The 18,350-nt window shown below is 39.4% G+C and overlaps 1 protein-coding gene across 8 annotated transcripts in view; it reads left to right on the top strand.

Annotated features, from left to right (window-relative positions):
* Nucleotides 1-18,350, top strand: part of TTC29 (tetratricopeptide repeat domain 29) — a 468,751-nt gene that overhangs the window by 162,489 nt on the left and 287,912 nt on the right. For 5 of the 8 annotated variants that reach the window (XM_087866494.1, XM_087866493.1, XM_087866489.1 and 2 more), the window contains one exon: nucleotides 17,955-18,144. The exons of 1 other annotated variant lie outside the window; for it this stretch is intronic. The gene's annotated coding sequence lies outside the window, so the exon portion shown is untranslated. 2 more of the 8 variants (XM_087866488.1, XM_087866492.1) reach the window with 2 other exon arrangements.

The raw sequence follows: 18,350 nt of genomic DNA, 5'->3' as shown, positions 1-18,350 counted from the left end.
AGCCAAATAGTAATAATTTGGCCTGCATGTTACAGATGTGATTGACAGAGAGTTAATGCACTTAGCACTTTTCCAGGAGGCTCTGAGTATTAGCTCCTTGATGCTCAGAAAGTCCTGCTCCCAGAAAAGTGACATAGACATTGACCACTGAGTTTGTTTCTATTCAATAGCCAGTTCCGTTTCCAGACTCTATGATTAAAGTCATTATAGGAACTGTCAGCAGGGGGGAAGAAATGGATGCTGTCACAAGAAGCAACTGTCTGAAATGTTAAAGATTCCCATAATGTTTAGCAGTCTTAAAGCAGCGGATTTTAACCTAGTGAAGACCGACCTGAGTTGTAAAGCTGCAAGCTCCAAATAGTTTCCTCGAGGTTGATTGACCATCCACCTTTTTATCTTTTCTTTTAACCTTCTTGGAAAAATGATGAAATAATCAAAATAAAAATAAATCTTTGTACTTACAGCTATGAACAAAGTTTACAACAGAAAGGAATTAATGTCTTTCAAGGATCTCTTCTTAGAGGCTGCATAGTCAATGGAACAGATGGATGAAATGAAAGTTTAAACTGAGTGAAATAGCACATACCGGGACAGTTTTAGTAATTACTTCTATGTGCAATGACCGTGATAATGCATAATGTTTCCAATCGGACGATGAGCCTGGGCATGTTTACAAGTTGCTGCTGTCTCTTTTCCCCCCTAATGTTATAAATAAAAATCCCTGGTTTATAATTAGGATTTATTATTGTTTTACAATCTCATATAGAGAGCATTGGCTATACAGACCATTAAAATGATTTATAAGTTAAATTTTTGGGGAAATTCATTAACTGAAAAAAAAAAGACTCTGAGTACCTACAAGTGTTTATTAATATTTTTAGATTATCAATTAATATTTTATCTCATTTTGTACTGTGTTTAAAAGCAAATGGAAAGTCTGAGAAACTGTCACAGATTAGAGGAGGCTGTGGAGACGAGATGACTAAGTGTAATGTGATACCCTGATTGGGATTCTAGAACAGAAAAGACACATTAGGAAAAACTCGTAAAATTGGAATGAAGTGCAGAGTTTAGTTAACCGATATGGTTCTTTAGTTATTACAAATGTATAATAGCAGTTAGGGTTGCCGTGGGACAGATGTATACTAAAAAAAAGATTTGTTGTCATCTGAAATTCAAATGTAACTGGGTGTCCAGTACTTTATCAGCTAAATCTCGCAACCCTGATAATAATGTCAGATATTAACGATAGGAGAAACTGGATGAGGGGTACGCAGGAACGGTGCGATATCTTTGTAACTTTTCTGTAAATCTAAAATTATTCTAAAATAAGAAGGATATTTTAATTTTTAAAAAGCATATGGGAAAACATAGAACTTATGAAATACATTTTGCTTTAATATTTTAGTTGAAACACTTTACACACCTAAGAAAGACTAAAGTCTGACACCAGCCTAAACTTTTATTTTTTTCAATATGTAAACAAGTTTGCCCTTTAAAAAATGTATGTTTTAACCCCATTTGCCAGTGAGAAGAGAGCCTAATACAATAACACTAACGGCAATATTCTTCTATTTATTTTTCTTTCCTCACCTGCTATGCCCAGGTTTTGACATTAAGAATATTGTGTTTGATATTTTCTGCATTAAAAACCACTTTAGGCTTTGGTTCCATTTTACTCCCAGTCAGAAAGATCAGAAAAAGCTCAAGTCACACAGTAAGAAACTTTATCCACTGAATGAGACATTATCCATTCCACCAGACTGCAAATCAAAGAGTATCTCTTAGGCTGCTTAAAAATTCATTTTAAAATCTGATCCTGATTGTACTTTTATGGTAATTTCATACCATCAATCATCCTTTTACCTTTAGTCTCTGGGTCCAGCGCTCTCCCCATAGATCTCATTCACTCTACCTCATTATAATTCTGTAGGTGAGAAAACAGGGAAAGAAACCTTAACAGAAAATGAGAGAAAGATGTAAATTTCTTGAGAAAAGTCAGGTTCACTAAGAAGCAGAGCTAATGATATGTTCTGATCTTCCCCTTTTTTTGTAATTAAAAGATAGGAGGAAAAACGGACCCCAAAAAGGCAAAAAGCCTGTCTCCCATGCAAATAACGTATTTGTAATCTGCATTCGGTCTCACTGATACACCTTATGGTTTTAAGCTGTCAGGGTTCTGACTTGTTTCTGCCATTTGAAGTGAACAAAAGAAATATTTTTGAAACTCTCGAGAACTTTTCTTTCATTGTGTGATGTTTGCCTGCCCTTCCCCGGCGCTGCCTCCTTTCTAATTCTGTTTTCAGGGAACGGGAATTATCAGAGCGCAGAATTATCAGCAGGCAACTACCGGCCCCACAGAGCAGGCCCCTCTCCAGGTGCATGGGTTCACCTAGAGTTATGGGAAATCGATAGTATAACTTTAGTTATTATTCTCCATCTGGCAATGCATATATGCCTGCTCCAGCGAACAATTAATCACGGGAAGGGAAGAGCGCATGGCTGTGTGTCAGCCAGAAAGTGCTCATGGCAAGTGGAGTGATTTCTAACATCCAGTTGAAGTCAAGCCTTCATTCAGCCTTTTCAGCATGATTCAATTTTACTAACAATAAATGTTATATTTTTGCTCCATTGATTTGAATGCTGACTCTGGTGTAAAGCATATTTCTTAGAGCAACAAGAAATGTAGCAGATAATAAACTCAGCCGTGCAGCTCAGCCTCCATACATTTAGATTGGAATAAAAAAAAAAAATGGCCATTAACCGCAAGGGAAGGGACGGATTTCTCTGAAGTACCAAGTCCAGCTGCACTATCATTTCTAACATCTTTAACAAAATGTTGCCATAAACCACAGAATGCCAATAATAGCAATAATCCCTCCAAAATGGGTTGTTACCAGCAGTTAGTGACCAGTTTCTTAGTTAATGGCCTGAGGGGAAAGACTTTAAGAAAAGCTGTATTCACTATTTCCTCCCAGGCAATTTCACGGGCTGCATTAAACTGCATTTTCATTGGGATTTCAAAATGTTTGTGCTCTGACAAGGCGCTCATCATAAGGTCTTTTGATTAAATCTCCATCTCCATGGTCTTAGGAGGAGCAAATAAGCAACACATCTAAGCGTGGGAGAGCGATAATTTAAACCGTCTCTTAATTAATAACAAATGACATTCTGAAACATATAAAAATATATATGCTGATAGAATCCCGTGGAGCGTCTTTGTTCAGGATTTAACGCACTCTGCCATTCGCTGATGGGCTGTAAATTGGCCCTCCGTTCATTCATTTGTTCCTGCAGATAATAATCCCGCTGCCGTCTTCGCGGGGTTATTGTGAGGATCACAAGCGATTCTGCCTGTGAACAAGATGGAAAACTCTGAGGTGCTCTGTACTGGGGAGGCTGGGACTGCCAGCCAGCCAGCCGGCGCCCTCCTTCATCCGTAGTAAACAGGTGTGCTTTGCCAGAGCGCACTGGTTAATTCTCAATATGCCCAGGGGGTTAAATTTGAACTATTTCAGAGGTGGTTGAGGGTGGGAGTGAGGAGGTGCCCAAGGAAATGAGTATTGAGTAACTGCTTCTAGCAAGGGTCTGAACCCATTCAAATTTAGATTGAAAATTCAAGATTTAAGGGATTCGACTTTTATTGTAGGGCTTATAAAACACCAGCCCCACTTCTTCTGAAAATGTAAACTTTTTATCAGATGTCATGAAACATCTGTTTATTATAAGGTAGTTTCTGTTAGAAATAAATTGTGCCTCACATGCAAATCAGCTCAGGCCCATTGATTGGGACTTTGAAGTGATTGCAAGGAGTTTTTAAATTCCACAAGTGAAATAAGAAGAATCTAATAATAATTAATACGGGGGCAATTTGCCTGATCCGGTTCTTATTTTGTATGCTAATATATATGAACACAAAGGTGTTTTACTAGCATGTGCAGGAATCGCTGACCTAAATATATTTCAGGTAATAATGTGGTATGCCATAGCTGAAATCTTCATAACTGAATGATGATAATAGTGATAATAATGATAATCTTAACATTTGCTTCTCAGGAACTCCAAAATAATATTTCAGATGCCACCTTTTTTGATGCATTGTTTTTCCTGATTACACCTAAAATAATTTCTTCTCCTGATTCATATTTTATACCTGTAATTAACATTAGAATGAGACGTGGCCACCCAAACACTTTTCTTCTTTCCATGCATTCATCACAGAAATATACTTCTTTTAGATTTAAACTAAAATGTTCTGACACTATTTATAAACCAATCATAAATCATTCAGAAATACGAATAGGTTACATAGTATTATTTAATTCATCTGCTTCCACCGTATACTGGTTTTAAGTGAAACACTTCAATTGCTCATTAATCGCAAACATTAACCTAAATGTATAAATAAAGGCAAAAATGATTGACGTTACAAAGAAAATGGCATGCATCAGGCACAACGCTGCTCTTACTCATTATATCCAACGCTACTCAGATGACAAATACCCACTTTAATGTGTGCACCGAGGGCACAAGGGAAAGTGGCGCTTTCTCTATCTCTGTATTATATTACATATTATATATTTTTTCTGTGTGAAAAAAGTCCAAGTAATAGAAATGAAGCCTTACATAGTTTATCACATTTTAAGGAAGATCACATATACATTTGAAGTCAGAAGTTTTAATTTTCCTCATAACCAAAGTTCAAGGTGGGCGTGACCCCAATCCTGTTTAAAGGAGAGTTGAAAAATGATGGAGGGCAGGATTTGTCACCCGAAGTGGAAGTGTTGAGAACTAATGGGCCTACGAAGAGTTCTGTTGGAAACGAAGATGCTGCCCCCCTCCAAGGGGCCATTTTCCAAGTGGGGCCATTTTCCAGTGTGGAAAGGCAGGATGGAGAGGGCCCTGCGGGTGGCGGGTGAATAGAAAGCCTTGCCACGCGCTTGATCTCTGGTGCAGGAGAGAGGCATTGAACTGCTACTCCCAAATCTGCTCTCCCCCCTCCAGCCCCTGGAATTACTTTAGTAGAGACAGAGTTCGTTAGCCCACAGCGCACCTCAGGAAGAAGTGACAGTGTAAAAGGTCCGGTGAAATGCGCAGAGGTCAAGGGAAAGAATGAGGCCATACTGAGCGTGGGCGTGGATGTGACGGGGAGGGTCTGGGGACACAGGGAACCAACTTTGCAACTCGTCAGTGTTTCTTCCTTTGGTCAGCTCTTCTGCCTATAAGTTCATCTCTTAGGAATGTTATACTGATTTTAAAATAGACAGAGTGCTGAATTCCTTGGAAGGAGATAAGCAATCATTTCAGTATGACCATGTCTTGAAAGATGACAAGAATGAGGGGGAAGTACCATGTTTTGCATATAAAACAGAACATTAATTCAGAGTTTTACTAGCTTTCTTTTATTTTATGTAGTACTAATGTGTCATATTTCAAGAGCAAACAAACATGTGGAAGGAACGGTAAGAGCTCAGATTCCTTTGGAGGACCCCACTGCCTTGTGTTCACTCAAGGATGTTGCCATTGGTGGGAGAGAGGGACGGGGGTCAGAGGGAAGAGAAAGGAAACATGGATCATAGTGGTAGTTGTTTCCTCCCGTACTATTAGTTTTTGCATCTCTGTTATGAAATAGCTATTATCATCTCTGGTTTACAGTTGGGAAAGCCATAGAAAATTTAAGCGACATGCCCAAGCTACTGTTTTGCGTAGCTCATCAACTGGCACAGCCCCCAAATCCCAACCAAGTCTCCCGGATACCGACACTCAGATTCTTTCCACAGCAGTGGTTAAGGATCCCAGTACCTGAGATCAGGCCTGGCAGGGCTGCTGCCTACAAACATATCGATAACAATTAATTTGAATGATTATAAAATATCCGTTGTTGCACTTACGTTTTTAAATACCAATTTTAAAGTCTGCAGATTTCTTAAGTAAATTTTCTGCGATTATTTTTGATTCCTGACATCAGTTTCCATATTGTCCTGGCTGAAAAAGAGTCTGCAAAGGGTATTTTTGCCTGCAGTAGTGGCCTACCTGCTTTGCAATTATGAAGATTAAAAAGACCTTTCCTGAAAGGTTTTCTTAGAATTCTAGTATGTAAAGGTTTCCCACTCGCTGCTCCCTAATCTGCTATTATCATTAGACCTTAAGTTTTCTAGTGACACACTTTTCCCAAGAGTCCAGCCCCAACCCTCAGGTTGCTTCTGGAAATGGGATTGCGAACACACACCCTTGCACCTTCACTGATTAAAATGTGAAAAATTTCTCAAATTACAAGGTGATCTAGTAACCTAAGCCATTTAATATGAAATCACAAAATTTCAGGACTAAAAGACGCTACTGAGAACGTAAGTCCAATTCCTCAAATATGTTTGAAATCAGTAAGATGAAGCACAGTGTACCTAGGAAAGCTGATTTCTTCAAAACCCTTTACCGAAATGTGCAACTCCCTGGCTAAGGACATTTTACTACAAGCAACCGTCAGCATTATGGCTGGGTAACAGCCCCCTGCATGTGAATTATTTAAATAAATCTGAGTTGTGCCTGTGGATAATATTATAATAAGGCATTGATTTTCAGACTCTGCTCCCATTCCATAAGCTGGACCATGAGGTTTCACAATTGAAACTTAATGACAGTGATCTTTTTTCAAATGTGCAGGAAAAAATTAATAGCATTCTCTTTACTAAAATTTTTAATCCCCCATATTATAAAATACATCTCATTCAGATTAAATTAATTTGTATTTGTTGTCGTAATATTTCATCATGTTTCACATTATGACTTTTAGTTGTTCAGCTAGTTGAGTACATTTGGGACTCACAGGAAGAGGGGGCCACATTTTCCCTGCCCAAGAACCTGGTGCCTAACTTTTTAACAGAACTGGCTATGAGTTTAGTAGTTAATCAACTTTTAGTAAGACATGTTTACATCACACAGCATAAAATGTTCTATTTACATTTTTGTAAATAGTGAGTTATAAATAACCTTCTCCAACATGTTAAGGTAGCAAGAAAAGAATCAATGATACACATTTATCCAATGGATTCCCAGAGAGCCTCAGGAAGCAATTGAGGACTTGTGGGCTGGGGCTTTTCCTGGGCAAACCTGACTGATGGGTCAGGTCAGCAGATAAGGGAGTTGGGCCCTGGCCAAGTAGTGCAGTGAGCTTGCGTGCTTCACTAAGTGCTGTCAGTAAAGAGCATAGGTATAATTTCCAAAATTCTGCCCATATGAATCACCGGAAATTGGATCATTGTGAATCAAGAATGAATCATTGTAAGTGATGAAAACACAAGATAGTAGAAAGTATTTCTGGAAAATACATGAAAGAAAGTGTAATGGAAAAATGTTATTTCATAAAATGGAGTGGAAATGGTCATTGCTCATTCTTCAAAGAACTGGCAAAGAAATTCGAGACCATATATATTTATATCTATCTATATATCTATATCTACATCTATATATCTGGGAAGGTCTTTAAATTGTACCTGACTTGGAATTAAAAAAAAAAATTCCTAAGGCTAATAATATCTGTTTTTGTTTGGGAAGCCATCTGATTCTCATTTAGAATGTCCAAATTCAATGTGGATTCCAGGATTTGCTCCTCAACTTCAAGTTATGAGAACAGAGGTTAGGTGCTAACAAGAACCACCTAGAAAATGGGGCAGAGAAGTGGTGGTGGCATATATTAAGATTCAAGCCTGCAAAACCAGATATTTGCATGTCTCACATGGCCTCGCCAGCACAGCAAGTCAGGTGAATAGAAAGTAGAGCAATTCTTCTCCTGACAAATACCTGGGGAAGCTGTCCTAGAGAGTCCTCTAATTGGCCACGAGGATGGATGAGAGGACATGAGTGAGAGGAAACCAGCCAATAGAATTCTGTGGAATAAAGGCTTCACACAGAAAAATTAAACTAATGAGTAGCGTTTTCTTGGCTGTAAGTTTTATTTTTTTATTTTTTTAAGATTTTATTTATTTATTTGATAGAGAGAGAGACAGCCAGCAAGAGAGGGAATACAAGCAGGGGGTGTGGGAGAGGAAGAAGCAGGCTCCCAGAGTAGGAGCCTGATGTGGGGCTCGATCCCAGAATGCCAGGATCATGCCCCGAGCCAAAGGCAGACGCTTAACGACTGAGCCACCCAGGCGCCCCTTGGCTGTAAGTTTTAATCCCCCACATTTTTATTAATGCCATCTCTGTGTGAGACTTCAGTATAAAATAGTATCTCATTCAGAACTGGCTTCTTAGGATTCTGGTACAGGCGAAATCAGGCCTGGCGGGGCGGCTGCCTGCAATCATGTTGAATGATAATTAATTTGAATGATTATAAAATATCTGTTACAGCAGTTACATTTTTAGATATCAGTTTAGGTGGATTGGTCTTGATGACTAAGCAAAATGATTTGTTGGAAACTGAGCTGACATCTATCATTCAGTGTGTCCTTATTACCCTGCTCTTGCATCTGGCACATAGTAAACATGCAATAAACTATCACTAAGCGATAGAATAAATGAATGCCTGCTACGTGCATGGGATTCTGAAGAGTGGAGAGGCGGTGGATTGTAAGGTTGAATATTAGTGCTACCTTAAAAGTGTTGTAATTTAAAAAATTTCTCTCTATTTCTACTGCTACTGCCTTAGTTCAAATATTATCATCTCTCACATAAACTCTTACAGTAGCTACCCACTTGGTCTTCGTGATTTTACTCCTGCTTCTTACATTCTGTTCTCCACAGAAAGGCCAGAGTCTGTCTTTTAAAAATACAAATCAGATCACGTCATCCTCTCTCTTAAAGTCCTTTGATGGTTTCCTATAGCATTTAAAGTATAATCCAACTTCCTCACCTGGCCTACAAAGGCCCTGCCTCACCTGGCATGTGCCAAACTGTCTTATATTTCAACCTTTACTATCTGCTTTACCCACTGTGCTCATGTTACACTTACCTTCTTCCATTCCTTGAATGTGTCAAACTTGTTCTTACCACAGGGCCTTTGCACTAGCTGTTCTCTCTACCTGGTAAACACAGATGCTTGAAAAGCATGTGCCTTCTTATCATGAAGACCTCACCTTACATCTCCAGGTGCTCTAAAGGATGTCATTCTGATTGTTTTAATCTTTTAGCACATATTACCATCTGCTATTTTCTTGTTTACTTTTCTATTCTTTGTCTCCACTGCATTAAAAGGTATTTGTCCTGAAGCTTATTCAGACATGCATCCCCAAGAACCAGAACAGTCTGGCATATCATAAGAGTTCAGTAAAAGATCTTTGAAAAGAAATGAATGAACAAATGAGTTGTCTTAGTTTGTGACGGATCCATGATGAAGAATGGATTGTTCTTTGGGTTTATATGAACTTCTGTGATGTCCCCAATGCCAAAATAACAAATTAGCACAAGGGGGAAAATCAGTTAAGCAAGAGTATTTTTGGTATCATGTAGGCAACACAATGGCATCGTGAATCACAACTCTTCTTTTCAGCCTCCTATTTGGAGCACTCCTCAGATAGGAACTGTGTAAATTTCGTTTGCACACATTTAAAATTCGAGGTTTTTTGAGAGGCTATTTTCTTAAAACTTCTGACTTACTTCACAAAGTCTGTGGTGTTTCTGTGTGATTCTTCCCATCCCGTGTCAGCAGGATGGTTTTCTGTGTTTCAGGTTTATAAAATTATTGACAAATAAACGCCCACTGTGTGGGGAGCTAGCATATTCCTAGGCAAGGAGTTACAATAGGAGTTTGCAGTGGGCTGGGGGAAGGAGTGGGGGTGATGAAGTGGGAATCTGTCCACCCACACTGGTTGGAAAACCTACTTTAAAACTCACCCAGCACCAACTGAGCTTAATACGGTTGTTACAGGGAGTGTGTGTGCTGTGATGGCAATGTGTCAGGCCTAATTGGGACCTTCTGAGAGCTAAGAGGACGTGCAGTTCTAGCAGGGAAATGTTAATCCAGTCACAAACACCGCGTTCACAGGAAAACTTCCCTTCAGCCCTCCCTGCCTTCCTTACTTAGCTATTCAAGGGAAGTGATCGGTGCATGCAAACTTATAAAAATTTAAACTATTTGGGTGCTTTTGGAAATGAGTTATGGAGCTCGACTAAACAAAAAAATTCCTCCATGAAAATGAGATGCTTAATAGGGATTGCTGACTCCTCTCTCCTATAAGGGCAGGTCCAGCCAGTCAGAAAACCACCTGGATTTACAGGAGTGACATTTGCAGGTGATTCAAATTTAAATCAAGTGTACATCCCCCCCACCCCTCAACATGAGCCCTAAGGAATTCACAGATTTCTACATTAACCCTAATTTTCAATTGTAGGTAAATGTTCACCAGACTGTTTCTGGAACAGTAAATGGAAAGTAATGTAAGAGAGAAATCTCTCATTCTCTGACTTAGAAGGAAGCTGAGGAGGGGTGGAAGGTTGTGTTAAGATCAAATCTAGTGTCATTAACCCCCACAAACGCCCACTCCCTGTAAGGGGCATTCCAAGCTTCTGGTTCACACTTGCCTTCTTCTGCTGGAGTGGGAAGCATGGGATCAAGGTACTTCTTGGAATCACAGGGTCAGGGTACTTCCCAGATTGTGAGATGACTCTAGGCACCATGACCTTCATTTCACCTAGCTAGCTGACAATACATGAACAAGAAAAGGAGAAGGACTCATAGAACCAAAGAAATAAGTTTCCACCCACCGTTTGTGTTTTATACTATGTGGTCTACCAGGAAAAGAAGCTTTAACCAAGAAGCTGTGATGCCTATAAAGCTAAATCTAAAAGAAATAAAGCAAGAGATCTTAGAGGAATGTATTTGAGCATACTTTTTTGTGTGAAAACAAAAGTCGAATGGCTTTCGTTGGGTTTCCAGATTTATCGGGAAGTTTGATATAATTGTTGCATATGTTTTATCTTTTTTGTGCTTGCATTTATCAGTCACATTCTATATGCCAGATACTACCCACGTCTTTTACATACCTTAACTCATTTCGTTCTCACAACTCCAAGAAGCAGGTATATTACACAGACAAGAAGTTACACAAGGTCACACGGTTTGAAAATCGCAGCACTCTACTGAAAATAAAATACCACCTAAGTTAACATTTTCAAAAAAGGATTTGAGCAACGCTGGAGACAATATTTTGACTCACAAGAATTAAGTTTCAGACTGGATGATATTTAGGAAAGAACATTGGTAACACTGAGCCGGAAGAGAGTCGCACTCAGACTTAAATAGACTTGCAGACATTGGGTCTGAGCCCTGATGAGTCAGAACCGAGAGTTTCCACGGATCAGGAACCTTGCAGTCATACCTCTTTTCCTGCTATCTGAAGTGAAATAAAGCTCTGGTTAACCCTATTAGCCTTAAAGGCATGCCATGTAGCCTATTAGTCGTTTCCATACGCATTTGCTTTGTTTTGTGTGAACTTTTTATCTCAAGAGCTGCAGCCTCGGGAGCCATATAGGAAGTCTTCCCCGCAGGAGCTCCTCTGTGAGATCATTTGCTTCCCTGAACCTGGTTTATAACTACAAGTGACTTCCGTGGCGGTTACGCTGAGGACAGGGTGGGGTGATGTATCCTGGTGGATTCTCCACAAGCGATTCTTTGTTTATCCCGGTGTCTTCCAGATCATTTCCGAAGATCTGTCTACTTGTGTTTTAGTTCACTGATTTATTTTATTTAGGGGATCTCACCGACACCAGGCAGTGCAGAAAGGGACCCTGCGTTTTGTGATGAGTTCTCCTTTTAAAGCTTTATGCTGAAAGAGAATTGACTACAGAATGTCAGATGACCTTTAGCCGATGCTTTCCACCAAGTACCATCCTATGAACAGAAAATGGCTTTACTGGACATTGCACACCAGACCACAGACAGCATCGTAAGGCTTTCCCAAGATTCAAAGTTAGAATTATACCTATTATGAAATAGATTTTTAAAAACTTACTAGGGAAATTTGATTTTGTCCCCTATAATACTTTTCTTCCCTGATGAAACTTATCCAGAAGTAGCAGACATTATTTTTTGTTTCTGCCATATTCAGCTTGGTAGGAAATAATGTCAGCCAGAGATACTAACTTCCGCCTCGTCGTGCATGCCAAAGTGTTCTCCTTACCTGCTTTGCCAGCTCTAAACGTATTCAAGAGGGAGAAAAAAAAAGATCTGAGCATGAAACTCATTCTGACTATGGGGGCCCCATGAAATGTTTTTAAAAATTTAGCAGAAAATGTCCTCATTCCATACACAAAGTTTTTGTTGTTGTTTTATATAAATATATAAACACAGAGATTATATATATTTTATATATATATATATATATATATATATATATATATATATATATATATATATATATCTCCTTGAGTTGTAGGAGCTACTTTCATGATTGTTTTTCCAGGGAGTGTATGAAATCAAGAAAAGATTGCTACTACAGGTGGCATTGTCTGAGAGCACAGTATTCTCCTGGTTAAGAACACCATGGAGATGTTGGTGATCCTTGCTGGATCTTACACAGATGAGTTCTTTTAACATTGCTTTGTAATACTTATTTCTGATACTGGTGAACCAGCCAGTGGTAAAATGGGGAACGTTACAAAATAGTTTCAGACACTAAAAAGACTGTCTCGATGAGTGTACGTTACCGCTACACCCCAGTTGACAACCACCCCAAGACCCATGTCCCCAGTAGAGTAGAAGGCCAGACTAGTGAGGGTGCTGATGTGCAGGGTAACACATTCAAGGACAGCGTGGCCATGCTCCTGGGCGTTCTATCATCAGAAGGATATGTGGAATTTTCTGTCTTTGGGACTTGCTTTCCCTAATTCATCTCAGATATCTCCGCTTTCGTTTGTGTGCTTTAAGCACATCTGTGTTGACGCCCTCTGAAAGAGTCCAGGGGAGACTTCCCTCTTCCTTTGGGATGTGAGGTAGGCCACAGTTCTGCACAATGTTATTAAGGCCCTCGATAATTCATGCATTCCTACTTCCCTCTCCTTAAGTTTCTTGTATGGTACTCAGCACTCTTCATAACTTATACCGACTGTCACCTGGACATTTACCTGGCCATCAGAATGCTTACCCATGTAGACGATCCCTCTACTTCTATAATAAAACATTTTGAAGTGTTAGAGATGTTTACTTGACTTTGTTGTAGGAAAGAACATGAGGTGTTTATTTTGAATTCCAGCATCTAACAGTGTCTGGCTCATACTGGCACTCAATAAATTCTTATTGAATTGATTTTTAAATTTTTTATTGCTGAAATGAAACATGGGTGTCAGCCTTTTACACAGCCTCTCACATCCTCCTTCACTCGCTACAGTATGCTCACTGGAACTCCATTGACCTACTACTTTCACTTCCAAAACTGACTTTAAAAAAAAAAAACTTTATTGGGAATAAAATTAACCTGTTCCACAACACTGAAGGGTGCTAAGTTTGAGAACACGTTTAAACACTTCTACAGTGAAAAATGGCATTTAAATATTCATATTAAATTCATCATATAGGAATATGTTTTTTATCAATTTTTGTTTGATATCAAGACTCTCCAATCATGATATTTTGTCTTTACAGACTACTATCAAAGAGCAAAGATTTAACTGATGAAGGAAAATGGCATTTGAGAGGGGTCTTGAAGAGAAGGCAGGTTTTTATATTGGAGAGGGACAAAGTTGGGAAACCAGGAAGCTGGTTGGTGTGAGATCAGGGATCATGTCTTACATAATGGGCCCTGGCACATAGTAGGTGCTCTAGGAATATTTAGTGAAGGAATAAAGGAAAGAAAGCTACAAAAATGAAACAGAGATTATTTAAGGAAGCTCAAGTTGTTCGGTTTGGCTGGAAAATAGGTTAGGGTAGTGTTTCTCCACCTTGGTACTATTGATAGTTTGGGCCAGATAATTCTTTGCTGTGGAAAGGGATTGTCCTGTGCATTTTAGGATGTTTGGCAGGATCACTGACTTCTGCCTACTAAATGCTAGTAACCTCTCCCAAGTTGTGACAGCCAAAGATATCTCCAGACATTGCCTAATATCCCCCTGGGGGGTGGGGAGGCGCAAAATCTCTCTTGCTTAGGAAGAGTTAGGGAATTGCTCAAAAACAGGGCTGAAGAAGGAAATTAGAATCACAATTCGAGAGATCTGGTATTTATACTTAATTTGATAGACAAGGATATTTATTAAATATTTCTGAGCTGAGGAATTATAGAAAGTCTTGTGTTTTAGGGAGAATAATTTGGCAGTTCATATAACTGCATTTTTATAAAACATAAGTATATTATATATATATACATATATTTCAAATAAGTAAATTAGTCAACATCTGTATGCCTCAGTTTTCTCATATGTGAAATGGGGATAATCATAGCATTGTACTGAAGATGAAATTAAGTAATTCATGTAATGTGCTTGGAACAGTGCCTGGCATATTTTATTTAAGTAAAAAATAAATGTTTTTGTTATTGTTGTTAATATTTCTTACCAAAAACAAGGCACTGTTGTGGCGCAAGCAACTTTGAAACATTTTTGAAGTACAGCTACCATTTCTAACATGAGTCAGTTATCAAATCACTTATTAGAAAACCAAGTCCAAGTATAACCAGAATAATTATGAACCCAAAGGGATGGCTATTTCCCTTCCTCCCTAAATCCTAGATTAAAAGCTAATCAGATCACACTTAAAAACAAAATAGGAGAAAAATGTTAGAAAGGGAAAGAAAATTGTTTTCAAACTTCTGCTCAAATACGCATTGTAGTGCCCTGAAACCACGTGAAGACAGACAGAAGGCAACAGCCCTAGAACTGCTCTACAGGGGCAACTTTGAATGGGTCGGCTTCCACAGGTAATTGCTAACAAGCCACAGGTGCCAAGCCACATGAGCCGGTGATAGCCTGATTTTGAGAAGAGAAATGACAATCCTTTACCCATCATTCATCCCAAGGTGCGCTTGTCATCTCCGGTAGCACATAGCGAGTTACCTTTTTATTAGAGGCTTTGGAAATCTTCTCGCAAGCGAACAGCAGCAGCACCCTTATCGGGGAAACTGCGTGTAAACGAGACTACGCGGGTTGGAGGAAATGCAATCCACCTGCCAGAAGGATGAAAGGTGTGCATTTGAGCGCTCAGGCAATCAGATTAGGGGCTCCTTCCTTCCTGCGTGTCTCTTCACACTGACCAAAATGCTGGGCGAATGCAATTCTCCCATCCTACACGTTCTCTTCCCCTGTTTCCCTGATCATCTAACTTCACCAGCTTGAAATAAAGAAAATGCTTAAAGGCTTAAAATACAATATCAAGTTCATCTTATTGGTTTGCTTAATAATACCATCTTACATTTTTAAGTTTTCCAAATGTCTTCTCCTAAGTCATCTCGTTTGAGCTCTACCAAAGCACTTAACATAAACAGCACAAATGTGACCTACTCCTTACAGAGGGAAGCTGGGGTCCGGTGAGGTCAAATGCCTTGTCCATGGAAGTGATGGAACTGGAGAAGAGAAGGCAGGCATTCTGACTCGCAGTCCCAACCTTGCGACTGTGGACAATCTCTTCATGAGTTCCGTACCACAATATCCAACAACGTTCAGTACCTCTTCCTTTTTCATTCCAGCCAGTGTCATTTCCAACTAACAAATTTACAAGAATAATTAGGCTCTCATCATCCTTGGACTGATTTTCTGAAGAAGCTTCTTGCTTGGCCTTTATGCCTTTAGTCATGTCCTTCTTAAATCCCCAGTCACCCTCCTCAGTGACACCTTGGCAGGATCCCATCGCTCTGCAGCTACTTTCAGCTACTTGTCCAATCCCATTCTTGCACTTCAGATGTGTCCTTTTCATCTTAGCTTTGACCTCTATTCAGGCCAAAGCTTCTCTTTCCTCCTCCCAATGTAAGTGAGATTTATGACCCTAAGCTCTAACATGATGGTAAAAACATGGTCTGGGTCTTCAATGTCAACTCTCCTTCCCCCTTCTAGTTTAGTTCCTCTTGTTTTGGGGTGGGAAAAAGGGAGAAAAAAAAGAACGCCTCCTGACTTTCCTGGGTTGCAAAGACTCCGGATAGCAGAGGGGAAGGGAAATTTTAGAATATTTCTATATTGTGGCGCTTTGACCATGTAGCTGCTGATTTACTCAATCACTTTACTGGGCCTTCAATTACTCTCTCTTTGCCTCTGGATCTTCCTTCAGTTTCTCCAACTCCTGGGATGAGGTGTGTGTTTTCATCTGCGTGAAGGAGAGTCCTGGCTTCTGAAGCATACCCTTATCAAGGTCAGAGACAACAAGAATGGACCCAAGTTTTAATCTGTTCTTATGGGCTCCAGCCTGCTCATCATCTTCCTATCTTGAATGCCTGCCTGTGCACTTCAGGCTTTAGCATTATTAGACACAGAGATAGTCTCACAGAGAGTGCTCGCCTAACCTCCAGAATTACGTAAGTCCGTTCTCCTCTTGTGTAAATACATCTACCTGCGTGCACGCGTCTGTGTGTGCGTGTGTGCTCATGTAGCCTACTGGTTCTCCTTCTCTGGTTGAACCCAGAACGTACAGAATTTAAATGTGGGATCAAGAGACCATTGCGTTAAGGATGCTACAAATAACTGCATACTTACATGTTGATAGGAATGACCGCAAAAATGTAGGGTAGTGGGAGAAAAATGGCTGGAGCACTATTTTTGAGTAGCAAAAGGGGGTGAAGTGTCGTGTCCAAGAGCAAGTGCTGGCCCTAGCAAGGTGCATGGAACGGTCATCTATACCAAGAAGATAAAATACAGATTGTATGGCTACAGATGTTAGTAAGTCGATAATTGTGGTGCTGGCATCTTGTGCCAGTTTTCTTTTGAGCATTAAATGCAAATGGACACTCAAAATGGAATTTATAAAATATTTGCTTCAAGTAGAAGGAAAATAATATAATCCTAGGAAGAAAATCTGAGTTACAAAAAGAAATAAGGAGGAAAGAAAATGATAAATGTATGGGTCAAATTAATAAGCGAGGATAAAGAAAGCCCGTGCACTTAAAGTAAATCCACGAAGGACACTCTAGGCTGAGATGGCTTCACTGGTGAATTCTACCAAAAATACAAGACAGAGAAAGAATACTAGTGTTACCTGAACTCCTCTAGATAACAGAGGAAGAGGAAAAACTTCTCAGCTCATTCTGTGCAACCAGCAGTACACTAGTACCAAAACCAGACAAAAATTCTTAACAAAATTTTAGCAAATCAAATCCAGAAATATATAAAATGGGTAATATACCACAACAAAAGGGATTTAACTCAGGAATGCAAATTTACCGTAATATATTAAATAAATCTATATACTTCATAGTATTAACAGGGGGGAAAGGTAAACCTAATAAAATGTACCACCGATTCATGGTGAAAATTCTCAGCAAAGAAGACAGAAACTTCCTCAGCTTGATGAATGACATTGACTAAAGCATGCAGATCACATCATATTAAATGGCAAAAGACCGAGTGCTTTCCCACTGTGATCAGGAACAAGGCAAGACTATCTGCCTTTCTAGGTTGGAAATGTTTAAGTAAAATTGTTTTTTTCAAAGACAACATGATCGTCTACAGAGAAGATTCCAGTGGATCAACAACAACAACAACAATACATGCCAACATTAGTAAATGAGTTAAGCAACACTGCAACATGCAAAAATTAATTATATTGCTAGTAATAGAAGTTACTGTTTGTTTTTATTTTATTTTTTATGGGAGTTTCTCAGCTGTGCACCTGTGGATAAAGGGACCATCCCCATAAATATATACAGCCTCACCTATAGGTGTGCTCATACGTTGGTTTTCACTGAGAAATAGACATCTACATTGAGGCACATGGGTTGCATGTGAACACAGTCACTGCTACTGTTGTTAGTTCACGTCTTCATCATCTGCGTCCTACCTGGACTCTTGCAAAAGCGTGTGAACTTTTGTTTCTTTTCCCTTTCTTGTAGTGATTCTCAACCAAAAAAAAAAAAAAATCACATTTTTCTGTGGTGGAGAAGGTGTTCCGTCCGGAGGGAGTAGATGACCCACTACTTGTAGCATTCATCCTGAGAGGTCTTCTCTCATTCTTTACTGTTCATCACCACCATCGCCATCATCATCACCATCATCATCAAACAAGTGCTTTTTAAAGTACAGGTAATGTGCTTTTACTCTGTCTAAGCGTTTATATATTAATTTTCACAAAGAGGCAAAGTAACATGCCCAAGGTCACATAGCTAGTAAGCATTGGCTCTGATATCCAAATCAGGGACTCCTGAGACTGTGCTCTCGGCTACAGTACCAGCACCATGCTGCCTTTTGGAATCCCATTAAATTCCAAAATTGTAAATTTGCCTATCAAA

This window comes from Ursus americanus, chromosome 13 (assembly GCF_024610735.1).
Source record: "Ursus americanus isolate L20-20 chromosome 13, mUrsAme1.1.p, whole genome shotgun sequence".
Classification (NCBI taxonomy): Eukaryota; Metazoa; Chordata; class Mammalia; order Carnivora; family Ursidae; genus Ursus; species Ursus americanus.
This window is presented reverse-complemented; position numbering and strand designations above follow the sequence as displayed.